This window comes from Lotus japonicus, chromosome 1 (genome assembly GCF_012489685.1).
Source record: "Lotus japonicus ecotype B-129 chromosome 1, LjGifu_v1.2".
Lineage (NCBI taxonomy): Eukaryota > Viridiplantae > Streptophyta > Magnoliopsida > Fabales > Fabaceae > Lotus > Lotus japonicus.
Genome location: NC_080041.1, coordinates 89,384,970 through 89,405,708, shown reverse-complemented (window position 1 = coordinate 89,405,708; position 20,739 = coordinate 89,384,970). Strand labels below are relative to the sequence as shown.

Genomic DNA, 20,739 nt, shown 5'->3' with positions numbered 1-20,739 from the left:
GCCCGAGCTATATTTAAGGGGTGATCAATGCCATAGAACATGTCATTTAAGCAAATAAAATATGCTTATCTTGATATTTTTCTTGTACAACAAAATTAAAAACTTAGGGTGAGAGGATGATGTCTCGGTCCAAAGCACAGAGAAGTTATCGAATTTTAAGAACACTTAACAAATATTTACATTTAAGCTATATATCCAAAGGAGATTAGCACATGTGACCTTTTAGGATGAGACCCTCTCATACTCCACTAAAATAACCGATTATGTAAACTTTCGAATAATATTATAACATGTTTTTCGAATGTCAAATAATATATCTCTATATTATTGAGTTGAAGTTATGTATGACCAAACCCCATAGCATTAACACTTATAACATATTAATTAAAGTAAATCCCAAAATCAAAACCATCCATATCAAATACTACCTAAACAATTCAACAAAACATGTTAGAGAAGTCTATATACTGATTAGAGATATGATCACAAAAGTTTAAGAATAACTATCACTTCGAAACTAACTAGCTCTTAGAGTAGAGTAAAGCTTAACAAGGAACGTTTACATATCTAAGATTTTTCATTAAGGGCGAAATAAAATAACAAAAAATCTAAGTCTTGAGGGGACTAAGAATGTAAAAATTTATATATAAAAATAAAGATAGTTGACAAATAAATTAAATTTTTGGGGCACTCTGACTTTTGCCAACCCCTCATATATAGGTCATTTAGTTTTGCAAATTTTCATTCATGCAAATTCCATGCTCTAAATGTTCAACCCTAAGTAAATAAGAGTTTAGAAATTATAAAACAACCCTCAACTCAAAATTATAAGTTTTTGTGGTGGAACTAGACTTAATCTAAATTCTAAGAAAAGAAAAGTTAACCCTAATCAATATTCGATAACAACATAAATCAATAGAAAAATCCCAATAAAATCTTGTTTCATAATTTTCATTTAGTTTTAATTTTACACAAACAACCAATTAAATTATGACACATAGAATTAAGCGGTTACACTTTTTAATTTTAATTTAAATAAAAATGATTATTAATGAAATAAATTGATGGATGTCTGTAATTTTTTTTACCTTGACAATGTATCAACATTTTTCTATTTCCATTATCACATGTAAAATGAAAATAAATTAAAATGTTGATATATGTTAATATGTATGACAATTTTTTTCGGTGTGATGGCATTATTGGCCCCCTGTGGCTCCACCGGCGGCTATGTCAAAACTTAACATATACAGGAGCCCTTTTTCATTATGAAGATTTGACACGTTACAAAGTCCTTGTCATTTAGAGGCCATTATTGTATTATTGCAGAAGTGAAACAGCTTAAGAAAGAAAACAGGTACAAAAAAGTGATGTTATGAGAAAATAAAAGAGAACTGGTAAGAAAAAAGATGTGCAGTTGGAATGGGAGGTAAGAGTTTATTGGCCCCCTGAGCCCTGTGGCGGTCATCGATCAGATTAAGGATGTTACTAAAAGCACGTTCAGCTGACATAGTTGGGTTTTCTAGACAGTTTTGCAACCGAGCAAAATTAATGTTGTATTCAAGAAAATCATGTAATCCAACGGATAAACAAAACACACTAACTGAGTGTGAATCTATGAAAGTTGTTCTGTACAAGAGTGAAGAGACAGTGGCTTCAGAGCTTCTAGCACCCGCGGGGGACTCTGCATTTTATGCTTTACATCAGTTACAACGAAAATAATTGATCCAAAGGGTTATTAATTATTGCTTTATATGTGCATTTTCCAAATGATGAAATTGTACCTCCTACACATAAAGCTTTTCCCTGTTGATGGACACCTGTTTTAGGACCCCTCGAATGATTTTTTTTCGGATAATCTTTGAGGTGGAAAGAGGTGGAGGATGAGAGATATAGGAAGAAAAAAAAAAGTAAGAGAGAGAAAGTATAAGATATGATAGATAATAAGAGGAGAGAGATCGAAATAAAAATAGGTGAAAATGAAGTATATAACATATCATTACTCTTTTTTTTCAATCCACAGTTGCATGCATCCATCATCACAGTAAACAAGTACTACAGAGGAAATCAGTGCCACACATTTTGCTTTTTTCCTTAATTAAGAAAACTATTTAAGAACCTCAACAATGAGACATCTGGGCCAGATTAAAGCATAAGGCTCGACAAAGCAATTACTTCAGATAAGATACTTGAGTTGGTGAATGCATTCGGATTCTGTTCCAGGATTTCTGTGGTTGATTGTATTGGGAGGTGAACATGAAAAGCAAGGAAGGAAAGAAACCCTGAATACTAAAGCAGGACACATTATTGTTATGATGAGTTTACTGTACGCTGTGAATGATTGAAGGAGGATACTAGCAGCTACCATTCTGAATGTTTGAGTTTGTGGCTAATTAATGCACTATTTTTTGTTTTGGTGTTAGCCAAGGTTTGCCGTGACTCACACTAAGCAGTTTTTTAATTCACAAAAATTTAGAATTAAATACTCAACCACTCAGTGTTTAACCACTACGTCAACTTACTTGATTAGCTAATGCTCTGGTGTGAGGGAGATAGTGAGCACTTAATTAGCAATGTCTTGAGATTGAGGATGATTTTAAATGGAGTAAATGACTTCTAATTTAGACTTGAGGCATGACATGCATTTGCTGAAGTGGGACCAAAATTAGCTAAACTGAGGGATACCACTCCAATAAATGTCAGAGTTAACACTCAGATAAGCAGATTGGTCAAGGTATGAGGACAATTTTAATTCATTCACACTCTTCTTTATATGTATGAGATGTATGAGAATGAACATCATTTTATATGAGAACATAGGAATAAATCACAATCCTTAGATTGAATCATCAATAGTCAAGATTAAAATAATTTAATGGTCATGTGATTGTCACATGATTGTTTGTTTGTTAAAAATGAAAAGAAATCTTTCTTCCATTCTTACTATAGACAAAGATGCTAATATGGATATGTCCCAATATTTCTACTTTATTGCTCCTCTTATCTCACATCTCTCTTTCATGTTCATAGCCTTCTCTTTATGAAAGATGGAAGAGGAAAAGTTTTGGGTAGAATTTCTCAGATGGAAATAATTAGCATTGTACATTTTCATACAACCTAGCCACTTATGCAAATAAGCAAAGTACGAAAATATTGTATGTTTTACATGTCCAATCAGATAATTGAATTCAGGCTAAATTTCTAGCTCAGGATCAACTAAGCAAGGTGATAATTCCAGGTAAAATTCATTCTGTCACTGTTTTTTTGTGATACATCGGAAAATTACAAGGCAAAAACAAAAAACTACACGACTCCTAAAACATCCTTTAGAAGGATAACTTGTAACTCGGGAGGAGGCGAGGGCATAAAGCTAACTCCCTCGTCCTAAAGTCTACTAGCACGCTTCGCTAATCAGTCCGCATTTGCATTTTACTCACGATGAATCCAAGTAACCTCAATCGTCCAGGTACGCCGAAGGAGTTGCCTGATGTCATTCACAAGAGCTAGCTGTGCGTGTTGTACGTTCTCGGCTGGAAGCTTTATAAGATTCACCAACTCTTTGTAGTCCAACTCGCAAAGGATCTTTCGCCCACCATGATTCCACACTGTCACCAAGCCGTCACGAAGAGCCAGCGCCTCCGACATGAAATGGTTACCATGCTTCTTGTGGCTCATGAAGCCTAACATCCAGGAGCCCGCAGCATCTCGGAGGATTCCTCCACCTCCCATACAATATGTTTCTGCAAGATGACTGTCATCGACTTCCAATTTCAGAAAATCATGGGGAGGAGCACGCCAACCTAAACGCAAGCCATCCAAGAGATCCGGTTTCAAGAAACGCGAGACTGAATCCAGCTCAATACGGTATTTACGCCAAGCACTCTCAAGGTTCCAAGCCTCCACTTCCAAGCACATATTGCATCTCCATTTCCAAACGCTCCATAACCCAACAATGAATTTGATTGCATGGTTGCTACGACCATGCCGGTGAATCCAATCCCACAGGTTCAAGTTCCAAAATTGGGGCCATTGGTAAGCTCCTATCTTATTCCAAAGTTCCCTCGAATGAGGGCCGTCACGCAGAGCGTGGAGAGCATCCTCCACCGGTGAAGAACATCTCGCACACGCTGCAGAAGCCGCCATCCGACACTTAAATCTATTACCGTTGCTGGGAAGAGCTTCATGCAGACATCTTCAGATGAAGGTGCGAACCTTTTCTGGGACTGAGACTTTCCAAATCCATCTCCAGTTAGGGGTCTCCTCCATTGTCGATCTTTGCTCTCTCAATCACTCGTACTCACTGCTAACTGAGTACCCACCATGGTCACTGCCAATGCACGACCACCCATCAATGGCTCCGTCCACTAGACGAGGAACCAGGTTAGAAAAACAAGTTGTAATCTCTTCCGAAATCATGGTATAGAGTCTCGAAAGGTTCCACCCATAATTCGAAATCAGATCCTTGACGGTGAGAGACGTATCAGATATATGAATGATAGGTAACTACTCTCCATTTCTACCTCTACCCGACCAATCTTGATACCAAACCGATGTTGCTACAGAACCCAACTTGAATTTGAACCCTTCCCGTAAGCAGTCTCTTACTTCAAAAGGCCCTTCCACACTAGTGAAGCTTGCGGACGCACCTGGACATTCAAAATAGAAGCCTCTTGCAAATATTAGTGCTTAAATGCTTGGACCCAAAGTTTGTTCGAACCACCTAAAAGTTGCCAAACCCCTTTCCGCAGAAGAGCAATATTGTGATCATCCATATCTTTAACACCCAACCCACCATGCACTACTACAGAAATGACATTTTGCCACGCCTCAATTGCCACGGTTATAGAAGGAATCGTGGCAAAAACTCAATTGCCACGGTTATGGGCGGAACCGTGGTAATAGGGGGTAATATTTTATTATTTATTTGAGGGACCGTGACAATAGAAGTTGTTTGCCCAATTTTTCATTTTCCCCGTCGATTTTGTCCTCTCTCTCCCACACGTTATAATTTTTTTCAGATGAAAAACCCTAAACCCTCTCCCTCCCACTCTCCACACTCCATCCCAGCGGTGTGAGCATGTTAAGGTCGCCCACCATTCACGACGGTGGAGACGACTCCAACCCTTCAAAACGACGACGTTAAACCCAAGCTCTCTCTTCTTGAGGTCGAGCTCGAGCTCGCGGCCTCTCTTCTGTTCACGGCGACGGTCCCATGGCCTCGCTTATCCTCTTCGTGAGGTCAAGCTCGTTACTCTTCCTCTATCATCTACAGGTCTCCGTCGTGTCTTCCTCCTTCGTTCTGTTGTTCTCCATCGCGCCGTTTTCTGTGGTTGTTCTTCGATCGCGCCATCGCCCATCATCGTCATGCTAGAGGCGGAGGGAGGACAGGACGGTGCGGCAGGATGAAATCAAGGTGATATCTTTGTGATGGGTTTTATCTTACAATCGTCAAAATGTTTTCGTTTCGCCCCTTTTAAATGATGTTTGTTTTTAGTTTTGTGGGTTCCATTCTGTGTTCATAGATCTTGATGTGCTTTTTGAAATTGATATCTGCTGGGAATTGCTTCTTTTGTCATCTGAAGTTTGATGAGGATGGATTTGCTTCATGGGTATTTAACCATTTATCTGAGGATGGAATTTTTTTTCATGTGTGTTTGTTACTGTTATTGCAGAGATGCTTTTGTTGATGAGATCCGAAGGTTCATGAAATGGACAGCTCAGAGATATAAATTTGGATCGTTTACCACTTAACTTTGAACTTGGCAACTCAGGAAATATCTGAATTTGTGTGAAATCTCAAATCTGCGTTTGTGGAGGGTGGAACAAAATGACTATTGGTAAGTCTTTTTGCACCATCTTATTTTCCAGTAGGGAAACGATATCGACATTATGTTTATTTCTTATCATTGTCTAATTAAAAGTAGGGTGTGTTTTGTTTTGCCTCTTTATGAATCATAGTGGAAATGAAGATTTGTCCACGGCCAAAGAAAGTATTTCTGCAGATTGATCATAATTAACGTTACATACTTAATGGCAGTGGAATTTAGGAGCATATGACATCTATGGAATCTGTGTCTGAAATATAGCTAGTACTAGCACTATGTTCATTTGCTTGCTTTTATACAAGTGACCTAGGGGCTATTCCTTGTTTCTTCATTCTTATGGTTTTTGTTGGTTTTCAACTTTCTTTGATTTTGAATTTGATAATTGGTTTTGTGTGTGGAATATTTTGTTTCAGCTCCCCCAATTGCTGGGAATCATTTCAGAGAAAGATACTGAGCTTGGTTATGTCTTTGTTGAGCAAAATGTTGTAATGAAAGAGATTAAATTTATGATAGTCGTACTCTTATGTGCTTTGATTCATTGGTTTTGATAATTAAGCTTTGTCTTTCAAAATGGATGGGAGAAATGATATCATCTTCCTGTTAGGATAAGAAAGGTTCTTACATATTAGCCTGATCTCGTGCTAGCTTCATGCAGTTGGCGAATATTGTGGGAATGTGGAGTTATGCAGGCTCACTGAGCAGGTTGTTTTCTCTGATCCTTATAAAGTTTTTCTCAATATAATCATTGGACTTCCCCTTATCTCGATAGTGATGCGGAGGCTGTTTGGGAAGACATTCTTCTGAAGCTTGAAGTTGCTGAGCTCAAATGGAAGTCTTATGACTCACTTTTTTCTCCATTTTATTTAGTAGTTATGTTATCAGCATTTTGTTTATAAGAATTTATATCCGTGCAGGTTCTGTGAGAGGGCTCTGGCACTAATACATGGAGATCTACACACTGGTTCTGTGATGGTAACTCTTGAATCAACACAAGTTATTGATCCAGAATTTGCATTCTATGGACTAATAGGGTTTGACATTGGAGCATTTTTGGGAAATTTGGTTTTGGCTTTCTTCTCTCAAGATGGACGTGCTAATCAAGCAAGTGATCGAAAAGTAGGTCCCCTTTTTTCACATGTCCTTTGCACAGTCCTTACCTGTGCTCTTCTTTTGTGCTGTAGACTTTCTGGATTGATAACTGGGTGCACATTTTGTAATTCCATAACCTTGATGGCTGAACATAATTGAATTCTTTCGTGAGAAGAAAGTGTAAACTTTTTTTTGTAGGAGTCATGCTTGTTCCATAGAAGAAAGTTTGAGATAAATTTAAACTTGTTTGGTTTAAAAAATCCTAAGTTCTCTTAATATCATTTTTTCTGGATTGTCATACTTGTCTTTGTTCGTGCAATGTAGTAAGTAGTCTTGGTTACCTTTGAGCTTAGTGGGACAAATTTAACTTTATCCTCATACTTGCCTAAACAATGACAAACAAGTCAGCACATATTTTTGTGAAGAACCATTACATAGCTATGCTTTGATAGTAGCTTTTAGATTTTATAGAGTATATATGATTTGACTTCTTTTCCTAAAATTCTCTCAGTAGTCATTGCTTTGAGATAGTATTTGTTTTTCTAAGATTTTTATTTTAAAATGCCTAAACTGTATGAATAAAAGTTTTAGAACTAAATTGTCTCTGCCTAGTGTTTTACTGCCGCGGGTTGTTTAAAACTGCCGCCGCGGTATGCGCGTGGCGAGTCTATCAGGAGCGGTTTTCAAAACCCCTGCAAAATGACAGGCGGGGGTCAAAAACCGCCACTAAATGTAAAAAACCCCGCTAAACAGCAAATTTTTATAGTGAGAAGACACTTATTGCCACGGTTCCCCACTTGACCGTGGCAATAAATGCAACATATTGCCACGGTTCGACGCTTGACTGTGGCAATAGAGGCCACATATTGCCACGTTTGCCTTTTACGAACCGTGGCAATAGGTAAAGCAATTGCCACGGTTTGCCCTCCAACCGTGGCAATTGAGCAATTGCCACGGTGCTCAATTGCCACGGTAGCTATCGCCACGGTTTAACCGTGGCGAAAGGGCGTGTCGAACCGTGGCAAAAAGCCTTTTTTGTAGTAGTGATGAGACTTGTCCAACGTGACCGTGTTCCAATTAACCATGTGCCACCCGCGGGTACCATTGCCCTTGGACCCGATGAAGCTCCTCATTGTTCTATCAATCTTGTGAATCATGTGTCGTGGAAGCCAAAACACTTGCATTGAGTACGTCGGCATGGCTGAAATTACCGACTTGGCTAAGCAAACTCTACCTGCCAAGTTCAACATGTTGGTTTTCCAAGCTGCAAGTTTTCAGCCTATATTATCCATGAGATAATTGAAGCGTCCTCTTGTTCTCCTTCCGCCAGAGAGTGGAAATCCCTAGTATTTGCAAAGGTCTTGAACAAAAGGAATGAGAGCTATGGACCTGATCTCCTCACGAACCAAAGGCTGCACACCCTTAGAGGCTAAAGCTTTCGATTTGTTGATATTGATTTTTAAACCTGAATGGCGGAAAAATAATTGAAGAGTATCTGCTACCAATTGGACCTGGCTAACATTAGCTTGGAAAAATAGAAGAACATCATCAGCAAAAAATAAGTGGGAGATAGGGGGTCCGTGAGGGGAGATCCTGATGGGTTTCCAAGCACCAGATTCCACCAACTGGTGAATCCTCAAAGATAGTCTCTCCATGCATAGCACAAACAAGTAGGGGGATAGAGGATCTCCTTGGCGGAGACCCTTCCCAGGGTGGAAGGGAGGGAGCCTATTTCCATTCCAAAGAATAGACAGCTTGGAACCACCAATGCAACTCATTATCAACTCAATTGTCTTCTAAGGAAAACCAAAGAGGTGAAGGGTTTCCTCTAGAAACTCCTAGGAAACGCTATCATATGCCTTTTCAAGATCAAATTTGAAAGCTAGAAGTCCCTTCCGAGCCAAGGAGGAATTCATGTGATGTATTATCTCCTGATCCAAAAACGCATTGTCCATAGTGCCACAGCCTGGTAAAAAGCTACTCTGCATGGGGCCAATTAACCTATTCATCATAGGACGTAATCTATTAACCAGAACCTTGGTAATGACTTTGTACAAGACATTGCACAAGCTGATTGGGCGAAGCTCCTTGACTGAAGAAGGGCTCTCCACTTTAGGGATAAGCACCACCAAGGGTTCTAGAAGTTTTGCTTCCACCCTACCTTGAATAAAAGCGTTCTGCACAACTGAGCACACATCACCACCAATGAGATCCCAAAATCGCTTGTAGAAACAAGGCTGAAACCCATCTGGGCCACGCGATGTGAAGGATTTCATGGACATCAGGGCCTTCCTGTAACACCCCGATTTCGGTGGCGTCACTTTAGTAACCAAAAGTAAACTTAATGCGGAAAAACGTGAATATTTTTTTTTCGATAATAACTAAGACAAGACTGAAATAGATAAAACCCAAATGCGAAAAGCAATAAAACTAATATACAAAATATATAACAGCCCCCGCTGTAAGTAGCAACCTCGTCACGAGTAAACCTCCAGTGACGGGTAATAGAAGAGTAGCGCCCGTAGGCAATATGTACAAACCAAATGAAAAGGTGAAGTGTCCGCAACACCATCCCTCAAAACTGAGAATAAGCTGACCCAATGGTCTGAAAATAAGACCTCCTAAGTCCAACCAACTCTCTGTGATTCCCGTAAAGAAACCACACAAAAAGCTATAGGCGGAACTACCCTGTCCCCAAAGAAACAAATGAAGCAAAGACTGTCAGAGCTAAGACTCTACTCCTACACTAATCCTAACTCGAGGAGCTCACACCAGCACTAAACCTACGTGCTAGCATGATTGTCGTCTGAATCAGAATCCAGAACGACTAAGTCTACCAACCCTATCCGTCCTCCCCTCGCAACCGCGATGCGCTCCGATGCTGGACTCACGGGCTTAGGGCCCGAACCCTGATCATCAATGATCGCAACGGTGGGTGAACTGGACTCTGCCGAAGGCACTCCCACTGGCTCCTCCTCTGAGGGATCCTCGTCCTCTGAAGATGACGGTGGCGGCGGTGCTCCTCCAAATCCTGGTCCACAGTGAACGCCCGGTGGCAAGTTGAAGCTGACAGAGCATCTCCGCAGCACTCCTGACCTCAAGAGTCCTCCACTATCTACATGGTCCTCCATGATCCTCCCGGAGTACGTCGCGCGATGGCTAGCGGGGTCTACCACCCACGAACCGGGGTCATCCTGGTCAATCACCTCATATCTGATCCCCCCCAAAGGGTGGACCATTGTGAACCAGTCCGCAATGGACATCTGACAAAAGGCGTTGTCCGCCAAAACACACACAGAAGACGCGAGGGTCAACTCTAAAGAATTATGTAGATAATAAACCCAATAGGTACAAATAATAGATAGCCACTTAGGCTTATAGCTAGAGATATCATTCCTAGGGTTGCATGTTCCACAATAACATAAACGCAATAATAGCAGATAGCATATTTCCAAATAGGATTAACAATTACCAATCACACTCAACAACTAAATTAGTATGCATGTTGCATGATATGCAAATGACGGTTAACCCAGTTAACCACATGCATTCCGGAAACGGATGGACATCAAACGGATCAGCCCTAACACCAGCCACGGTGGGACCATTTCGGCCCGCGTGCCTCTTACACCACACAAGGTAGCCAGATCAGCAGTAAACCCGAAGGTCTGCCATTTCGGTCTGCTACAAGAGTCGTCTACAAACGCTCTTACACGGCATTCCGGGTCTTATGACCATTTTGGAAACCGACGAGGTCCAGAGTACGTCCTGTGTTAATACCTCATTAATGTTGCATGAATGCAGGATGATTAGTCAAACAACGTCTCCGAATCTCACTCGACACGTCGCCACGTGTTCTAACTAAATTAAAGTCTCTAAAAGCTTACCCTAAGGTAAAGTCGATTCTGCGACAAAAGACACTTCTTCACAACAACACATAACTCACGATGATCTCCAAATCATCCGACTCATCTCAATCCGATGGTCACAACTGCTCAACGAGCACAGAGTATCACACTCTCGGAAACTAACGGTTTCCCGGACTTATCCCCAGGATAGCCCAACAACACATAGCTGCTCCAACAGCACAAGAGCATCAACATACTCAACACAGCTGCTCCAACAACACAAGAACATCGACATACTCAACACTTCTCAACTTCCTCAACGATTGGATCCGACGACACTTCTCGTTTTCCAAAAACTAAGATTTGCATCCGAAGCTTCCTTTCGAGTTTATTATCATTAATTGAAGATTTAGAGGTTGTTTAATGTCTTATGAGTTTTCTTTTCAAAATAATATCCTTTTAGTCTTATCGCAAAATCTTATAAGTTCTCGGGATCTCCTAATCCCCAAATTACACCAGAGAATGTCTCGATCCTTGAAACACCATAACAAGGCCCGAATCTCATTCGTCCTATCAACTTTCTCAAAACTCTCAAAATAAAATCGGCATGACCTGCCCGCTATTCTCACTACTCAAAATCTCAGATTTCATTGCAGAAGCATAATTAACTCATCACAGTCAACAACATGTCATATATCAGTACATCTCAGAATAAACACATAGCACTTAGCATATAAAGCATGCACCACACATCCTAGATTACCCACATAGCACATAGCATGTAAGTCAATCTCAAAAACATTCAGTAGATGAATCATCTACATTGTCAGCCGAAGCCTCAGAAAACATTTTTCCAATCAAACACAAACAAGTGCATAAACAGTAAACAATGTCGAAAGCATCGACCCTAAGCATTAACTAGAGATTCAGTGAGATGCCCTCACCTTAGCCAATTTTCTTCCTAAACTGCAACTCCAATCCTATCACATCTTTGTTTTCCGCGTCGGCTCGCTTCCTTCTATTCTTTAGCTTCGTCGCAAGGCGCTTTCGTCCTTCGTACCCTTCACAAGTTCACATACTAAACCTTAGCCAATCTTTCTAGCTCACTTAGGCTAAATGCACAAACTTTATGTTTCAAGGACTAAACTCCAAAGATAAAATATTTGTGAGTTTTAAAGAAAGGCCCTTAAAAAAAACACGTTTCGCAAACAACTCCTCAACTTTTAAATAATTCAACCCTAGTCCCTTGATAAGCACATAATCACGAAAAGGTCCTCACATAAAAGTAAGTTCTTTTTCAACCCTCAATCTTTTATAAATTTATCAAACAAACCCCAAGACTTTTAAAACTCCGGTTTAACCCAAAACTTCTCAGCCTCTTGTGCTTTAATCCTAAAGTTTTCCCACAATAAACTTTTAGTCCATAAACTTAACTTATGATTTTCACTAAACAAAAACAAGTTTCAGAATTGATTTTCCAAACCCAAAACACATGCCATAGGCTCGGCCACATCTACATAACCATGTATAAATTTTCCTTTTTCCTAAAATCACTTCCAAAGCCATTTCTTTTTCATTTAAAAAAAATAAATAATCAAGGCTTAAATTAAAATCATTAAAATCTCAAAATCACTTAACTAAAAAAAAATAACTTTTTAGAAAACTAATCGGTGAAATCCATAGATCCGGTGATGGGGAATAACATTTGTAAAAGCACTTTGGAAAAAGCTCTAATTGAAAATTTTACAAAGACAAGAACTCAACATTTTTGGAAACAAAAATCAAAGTTTAGTGAATCATTTCCATAGTCATAACTTTAATGAAAACACTATGTGTGGAAACTAAAAGAATAAAGAAGAGATTATTTACCATATAAGTCCATAGAGATTATGGTTACTGTGGCTGTCCAAGGGAGCTACGTGAGGAAGAAGGACAGAGGGTTGTGGTGCGTTTGGCCAGCCATGGAGAAAAGAAAAGTAATGAAGAAGAAGAAAGGAGAAGAAAAACGTGATTTGTAGAAGAAGAAACATGGTGTGCGTGGACTGCCAAGGGAAAGAAAGATGACGGTGATGCTTGCTGCCAAGAAGAGACAAAAACGAAGAAGAATGGTGATGTTGGTGGTGAGAAGAGAGAATGGGTCGAGAGGTGAGGGGATTGGGATTATGCTGTGCCAAAATGTGATGATAATAATCATTCAGATATGTAAAGGAAAGGATAGAGAAGAAGCAGATAAGAACGTGACGAGGATAGATAGAAAATATCTGAATTCAAAATATCCTATGGGTTGCTTCAGCAAAAGAAAATGAAAGAAAGAAGAAGTGTTGCAGGAAAAGAAAATAAGGGACGTGAATGAAGGAGAAAGAAAGAAAGTGAATAAGAAAAGAAAGCTGGTGGTGAATTGCAAGTGGGAGAACAAGTGGTGAGATATTTATTCAAGATGTTTTGAGAAGATATTTTTAAAATCGGTACGAATTGATTTAGACACCGAATGATTTAACTCATAGAGTTAAGAGAAAAATATAAGAGTGATATATTATTATATAAAAATTATGAGGAACTCTATGAAATGATAAAATATAAATTTGAATCACTTTGAGCAAAATAAAATGATTCATAAACCAAGAAAGGAGTAGAAACTGAGCTAAAGAATAACTGTGAGACGATCAGAACAAATATGAAGTTGTCATATTATGCATCAGAGTTAAGTATCTCTCTATAAAATGTCGATACTTGTTCCTGGTTCATTTAAGTGAGAAAATAGCTTGAACGTAGTATGGGTTGAAATATGCCGCAAAACTACTTTTTGCGTTTGACGTCGGATAAAGAAACTTCCTTCTGAAGAAAGATTGAAATCATCAAGAGAAATGGGTGTACGCGTGTAGAATCTTCATTTGAAGCTCTGAATAGAAAAAGTCTTCATTGTCGAGTGATTCTAAGGTTTTGAAATACCAGGGTTTCGGTTTCGGCAAACTTCCGATGATTGGAATCGGACGTTCGTAGATTCTAGAGTTTCGCCTCGAAACGATTGTGATATATGGAAAAAGAGAAGTTCTAACATTTCTCTGAAGATTTTTGGAATTAACTTCCATCGTGCCTATAAGTGAAAACTAGCTATATTCTAGAGTTTCTGACCTAGGTTTAAGCGTATATCGATCGTGCTATACCTTTTATCGACTTCGATACAATCCTTAGACTTTTGCTGAACTTTCTCCTTCATAAATATATTCCATTCGATGAACTCTTGTTCAGGTTTTCCTTCACGATACATCAAGCCTAGTCGTAAATGGAAATCTCTTCCACTTATTCTAAGCTTAAAAACTTGGGTCTTACACTTCCTAACCTCTTCTGAACTCACTGTGGAAGCTAACGTTGCACCCTCGACCTCAGTAAGAGAAGGGTATCTCTCATGACTGAAGCCTACGTCCTCGCGACTAGTATCCAAGGCAAAGAGAGCTTGAAAGTGAGATTGTACCTTCTGAGCCAAGGTCCCCTGATCCGTGTACCAAGTACCGTCTTGAAGCTTTAGACGATGAATTCGGTTCCTCCTATTTATGATGACTGCATGCATGTGAAAGTATTTTGTGTTCCTATCACCAAAACGAACATTGTTTCCTCTAGCTCTTTGGAACCATACCAACTCCTCTTGGTTCAGGATAACGCCATATTCTATTTGCAATTCAGCTTCTTGTTGGGTCATATCAGATGTGACGCGAATATTAAGTTCTCGTTGTACCCCTGAGAGGCGCCCTTCCAACCTGGGGTGGAGGCAGGAATTTCATAAGGGGGGTGCTAAGATCTGAAGAAATGTGATATATAAGAAAATTTAATTTTTTATCAATGTGAAAAAAGTATAAATAACCAATATTTTTTTATAAAGCTAATAAATATAAAATTTGTTTCAGTACAAGAGAGATACTAACCGGCTCATAAGCATTCTAGCGAGAACAAAAAGTGAGAATCAACAAAAAAAAACCTATAACTGCTTGTGCCTCTCAAAATTAGGAAGTAGAAAAGTAGTACACGAAAAGTGAGAATCAAGATTTTGTTGATTAAATTCTTGAAGCAAGCAGCCAGAAAAAAAAAGAAAAACCTATTGAACGCTTGAAGAAGACTAGCAGAGGCAAGATTGAAGATAGAGCAATTTTTTGTTGTGTTGTTGCTTTTACAAAAAAAATGACAATCAGTATACATTCGTATGTAACAAGCTACCTAGTTAAGTGATAATATATTAAAAAATTGCAAAGGTCCCACACATAATAATAAGAAAGAGTAAAAGAGAGTGTAGGTAATGGGTGTTATTCAGTTAAAAAACTATAGGATATGAGACTCAATTTTTTTTTGTTAATAAAAAAAATCAAAATTTTAGGGTGGCTACGGCAGGGAGAAACCCCCATTGTAGCTCCACCCCTACTTCCAACCATCTCTTGCGACAGAAAATATCCCGAAAAATTACCTTGCTAAATATCTCTGAGTCTTTACGAATCTGATCCAGCTTGGAGAAATTGGAGCCATGTCCACGATGCCATGCCATGTCAACGACTTGGGCATAATTAGGATGGTCAGCCCAACGACCAGAAAACGAAAAGGGTGGGTCCCTCCATCCCCTGGAATTAAAGCGCCACAGTGCATAAGGAGAGAACTATGATCTGAATGCACTCGGTGAAGAACCTCCACAGTAGCTGTAGGGAACGCTAACCTCCAATCAGTATCACTTAAGGCTATATCAAATTTCTTGGAAAGAATGATTCTGCTATTAGACTTCCTGAACCGTGTAAACTTACCTCCCACCAAGCCTAGATCAACCAAATTACAGGCTCTAAGAACCTCTGCAAATTTCACCGCTTGGTTTGGTAAGAATTCACCCCCTCTAACCTCATAAGGGAAGAGTACTTCATTCATATCACCAACTAGAAGCCAAGGTACACTGATGGAATTACGAATTGTATTTACATGATCCTATAGCGCCTCCCTTAATGTCGGGACCGGGGAAGCATAGACATCGCTACACACCCAGGAGAAGTTGTCTCTCCAGATTTCAAAAGAGATCACCTGTTCATGCATGTTCACCATTCTGAACGTGAAAGGAGCATTGGAGCGGGTTAAAACCCAAATCCCACCTCTGAATCCTTCTGCTTCAGAGATAAAAGTAGGATAAAAACCCAAAGAAAGCCAAAAACGGCTAACCCAGGAGAATAAGCAGCGAGTTTCATAGAGCAACACCACATCTGGTTTCTTATTCTTAATTAATTCTTTAACAAAGAGCCTTCCATTCTCATGTAAAGCTCCACGCACATTCGATGAAATAAAATTTAAATCTTCAAACCCAATCATGACAGGGATGAGAAGATGGGGGAAGCAATGTCCCCTGGACCCTTATAGGTCAGTTTTAGTTTGGATGTTCATCATGGGACCAAGAAAACATCAATCCTCTTGGCGTACTCATCAACTTCATAGTCTCTTTGGTTTGTTTTACGAAACACCACAATTTGATTACTTTCCTGGTCTGGCGCGCTACTGTTGAAAGGTTTCACCACACGTACTCTTGAATCCCTTTCAAGATTCAATTGTAGTATAGTAAAGGCTCTTCTCTAAGATGTTGCTGTAGCTATCTTGGTGCAGTTCTTGGTTGGTTTCGTGTCTTTTCTTTGCTATGCTGGATCACTAACCTTATTGGAGGTTGACTAGGTGTTGCTCTTTTCTTTTCTAGTTAGTTGATGTACTGGTTAGATTGATTCTAGCTTTCTAGTCTTTTGTTCTTGTTCTATTTTTTCTGTTTTTGCAATGTATCTTCCTTTGTTGTTTATCTCACTTGCGAGAGTATGTTCTCAAGATCACCTTATTTTTAATATATTTTCAGTTTCAAAAAAAAGTATAGTAAAGGGTTATATCGTATCCACAGGGAATTGGAAATACAACGCCGTTCTCTAGCTAAATAACTTAAGTAATGAGTTTAACAAAAAGGTTGATTGTTTCGGTAATCAAAAGAACATGTAAGTTAAGCAAAGCGATATGAAAGAGGATTGGAATTCACCGATTGACTTTACACACTCGAAGACTACACACATAAATATTGTCCTATGATTGGTTCCATCACACCATATCTTATCTTACTACACAGTCTCCCTATGCGAAGATTATCGTCTTACTAAATTAACCCTCAATCTCTTGATTGATTAACAAAGCAAGAAGCATTAAGCATAGATGTTAGTTTGACTAATGATCCAATTATATCTCTAGATCTTAGATTCATTAGATGATATTTACCTAGGCCAGATTCAATTAGCTAGTTCTCACTAAACTTATCAAATCCATTTTCATGTCTTAGGTGATCAAGCCAAAACAAGCATGAAGAACAAAGTAAAATCATTGAAACCATCCATAGAACAAAGATTCATGTATATGTAGATCAAAGTGAGTGCATAAAGGCCAAAAAGCTACAACCAATCCCAACAAAAAGAGCTTAGCTATCCATATTCATGGATGCTCAAAAGCTTACATAGAAAGAACGATGAAGAAGACGATGATCGGCGGCGGTGTGGCGTCCTCGGCGTGTCTCCAACTCAACGAACGATCAATCGGCGTCAAACTCTTTCCTTTTCTCTTTAGGTCAAACTCTCTCTGTTTTTCCTCTATCCTTTCTCTCCAATTTCGAGTTATGCTCTTTTGAAGATGAAGAAAATCCTTTTATAATGATTTTGCATCTTTGCAGAGTGCTAGGCGGCCCTTTATGGGCGCCCAATTACTTCAAGGTTGGGTTTCTGAAACTGCCATAGGCGCTGGGCGGCCATTGACAAGCATTGGGCGGCCATAAAAATATGCCTTTTTCCTTGAGAACTTAAACCCTACATCATAATTTGATAATATAATTAATCATAAAACACATTTGAGCTTAATTCTTAATCAATTAACAAATTCCAATCAAGATGAGGGGAACTAATAAGGATTTCTCATAAATCACTTAAGATAAGTGCCTAAAGTGTGTACGAAAATTAGGAAAATATGACACTTATCAACTCCCCTTAACTTGGAACCTTGTTTGCCCTCAAACAAAAGGTATTGGTAATAAAAACACATATATACAATTTGTTCTTATGCAAGCATGACTCATGAACAACCATCTTAAAAAGCCTTTTCACATTGCATGATTTTAAGCATATGTGAAGCCCACAACAATTAACCAAAAACTATGATAAGAAAGCATATCCAATCAAGAGATTCTAAGCACAATTTGTATTTCCTACTTTTAATCAAGGATTCACTCAAAACTTTTCATCACATGCACAACTCAAGAGTTCAGGGTAAGTGTTTCATTCAAATCTATCAATGAATCACACAAATCAAACTTGCTACCCGTCTCGGTAATCATCAAACTGCATGGTCAATCCAGAGTCACAGAGGTCTTTCTAGGGTTGTAATGGAGCCAGGTTTCAAAAGAACATTTGTTTTTCTAGATATTCAAATACTTTCTAGCTAAGAGAGCATAAAATGACATGTGTCACAATTTATATCTAGCAACCTTATTGTAACACCCCGATTTCGGTGGCGTCACTTTAGTAACCAAAATAAACTTAATGCGGAAAAACGTAAATATTTTTTTTTCGATAATAACTATGACTGAAATAAATAAAACCCAAATGCGAAAGGCAACAGAACTAATACACAATACATATAACATCCCCCGCTGTAAGTAGCAACCTCGTCACGAGTAACCTCCAGTGACGGAAAGTAGAAAAGTGTAACGCCCGTAGGCAAAATGTACAATCCCCAAAATGATAGGTCAAGTGTCAGCAACACAAGCCCTCCAAAAATAAGAATAAGTCAGAGCTATGACACTAACACCCAACCTTAATAGACTCTAATCACCCATCCCCCATACTTCCATCATCGACTCCCATCTGGTCATGCATGAAGTCCGGGTCCACGTCGAAGGCTCAATAGTAGTCATTTCGCTCCGGGCCTTCCCCGAACGACGAGGAATCACGGAAGAATCCACCAACGACATCTGACAAAAAGGGCATACATAGCCCCCCAAACACAGGTAGCACGTGCAAGGGTCAACTTACGGAATATAGGATAGAGAATACAAGACAACAGGTAAAGTATAAGGGGTATAGATATATATGTTATATATATACATATAAGTTCTGCATTGTCTACCCTAAGGTTTAAACATAGCATGTTATCAACACTCTAGTACAATTCCATCATCAAAGCACATAACGATATCTATCAACATCTACTCATCAAAACACATAACGATGTTTATCAACATCAACTCATCAAAACACATAACGATCTCTATCAACATCTACTCATCAAAACACATAACGATACAATTAGAGTGCATGATATGTCAATGCAACGTCACTCTCGACGGTTCCAGAAAGAATCGGCTGGGCACGTTTGAGTCGGTCCTAACACTGGCATTGTGTCGACCATAACCCCCGAGTGTCACTTACAACCTTGACATAGCCGGATCAGTCCTAACCCTGCGGGTCGACTTTTCCCTCCGCTATGCCCGACAATCAACAGGTCGATCCTAACCTCACGGTCGATCATATCCCCCGTCGATGTCCGAATTACCCGAAGAAAGAATAGGCTGGGCACGTTTGAGTCGGTCCTAACACTGGCATTGTGTCGACCATAACTCCCGAGTGTCACTTACAACCTTAACATAGTCGGATCAGTCCTAACCCTGCGGGTCGACTTTTCCCTCCGCTATGCCCGACAATCAACAGGTCGATCCTAACCTCACGGTCGATCATATCCCCCGTCGATGTCCGAATTACCCGAAGGTATAAACTGTACCCGAAGGCATAAACTGTACCCGAAGGCATAAACTGTACCCGAAGGCATAAACGGTACCCGAAGGCATAAACTGTACCCGAAGGCATAAACTGTACCCGAAGGCATAAACGGTACCCGAAGGCATAAACTGTACCCGAAGGTATAAACTGTACCTGAAGGCATAAACGGTACCTGAAGGCATAAACTGTACCCGAAGGTATAAACTGTACCCGAAGGCATAAACGGTACCCGAAGGCATAAACTGTACCCGAAGGCATAAACGGTACCCGAAGGCATAAACTGTACCCGAAGGCATAAACTGTACCCGAAGGCATAAACGGTACCCGAAGGCATAAACTGTACCCGAAGGGATAAACTGTACCCGAAGGCATAAACTGTACCCGAAGGTATAAACTGTATCTCATGATGATCTCCAAATCATCCGACTCATCTCTATCCGATGGTCAACACTGCTCAACGAGCAAAGAGCATCAACATGCTCGGAAACTACCCGTTTCCCGGCTTATCTCTCAGATAGCCCAACAACACAACTGCTCCCAGAGCACAAGAGTATCAACATACTCAAAACCTCTCAACTTCCTCAACACTTGGATCCGACGACACTTCTCGTTTTCCAAAACTAAGATCTTCATCCCAAGCTTCCTTTCGAGTTTATTATCATTATTTGAAGATTTAGAGGTTGTTTAATGTCTTATGAGTTTTCTTTACAAAATAGTATCCTTTTAGTCTTATCGCAAATCCTATCAGTTCTCGGGATCTCCTAATCCCCAAATGACTCCAGAGAATGTCTCGATCCATGAAAAACCATAACAAGGCCCGAATCTCATTCGTCCTATCGAACTTTCCCCAAAACTCTCAAAATAAAATCGGCATGACCTGCCCGCTATTCTCACTATTCAGAAACTCAGATTTCATTGCTAAAGCATAAATAACTCAGCACCATCAATCAACATGTCATATATCAACATAATAAGCCATAACCACATAGCACTTAGCATATAAGGCATGCACCACACATCCTAGATTACCCACATAGCACATAGCATATAATTCAATCTCAAAAACAGTCAATAGATGAATCATCTACATTGTCAGCCGAAGCCTCAGAAAACATTTTCCCAATCATACACAAACAAGTGCATAAACAGTAAATCAAGTCGAATGCGTCG

At 39.5% G+C, this 20,739-nt stretch overlaps 1 long non-coding RNA gene across 2 annotated transcripts; it reads right to left on the bottom strand.

The window, feature by feature from the left end:
* Positions 1-1,297: 1,297 nt before the first annotated feature.
* Positions 1,298-13,201, bottom strand: LOC130727593 (uncharacterized). 2 transcript variants are annotated; one of them, XR_009015383.1, is made up of 4 exons: positions 12,632-13,201; positions 11,707-11,823; positions 1,785-1,859; positions 1,298-1,684 (listed from the first exon to the last, which is right to left on the bottom strand). It is a non-coding gene; the product is annotated as an uncharacterized LOC130727593 (long non-coding RNA). The 2 variants fall into 2 exon arrangements; XR_009015382.1 differs by lacking the exons at positions 1,298-1,684; positions 1,785-1,859 and adding an exon at positions 7,797-10,177 and having other exon boundaries at positions 12,632-13,196.
* Between the last annotated feature and the right edge of the window lie 7,538 nt (positions 13,202-20,739).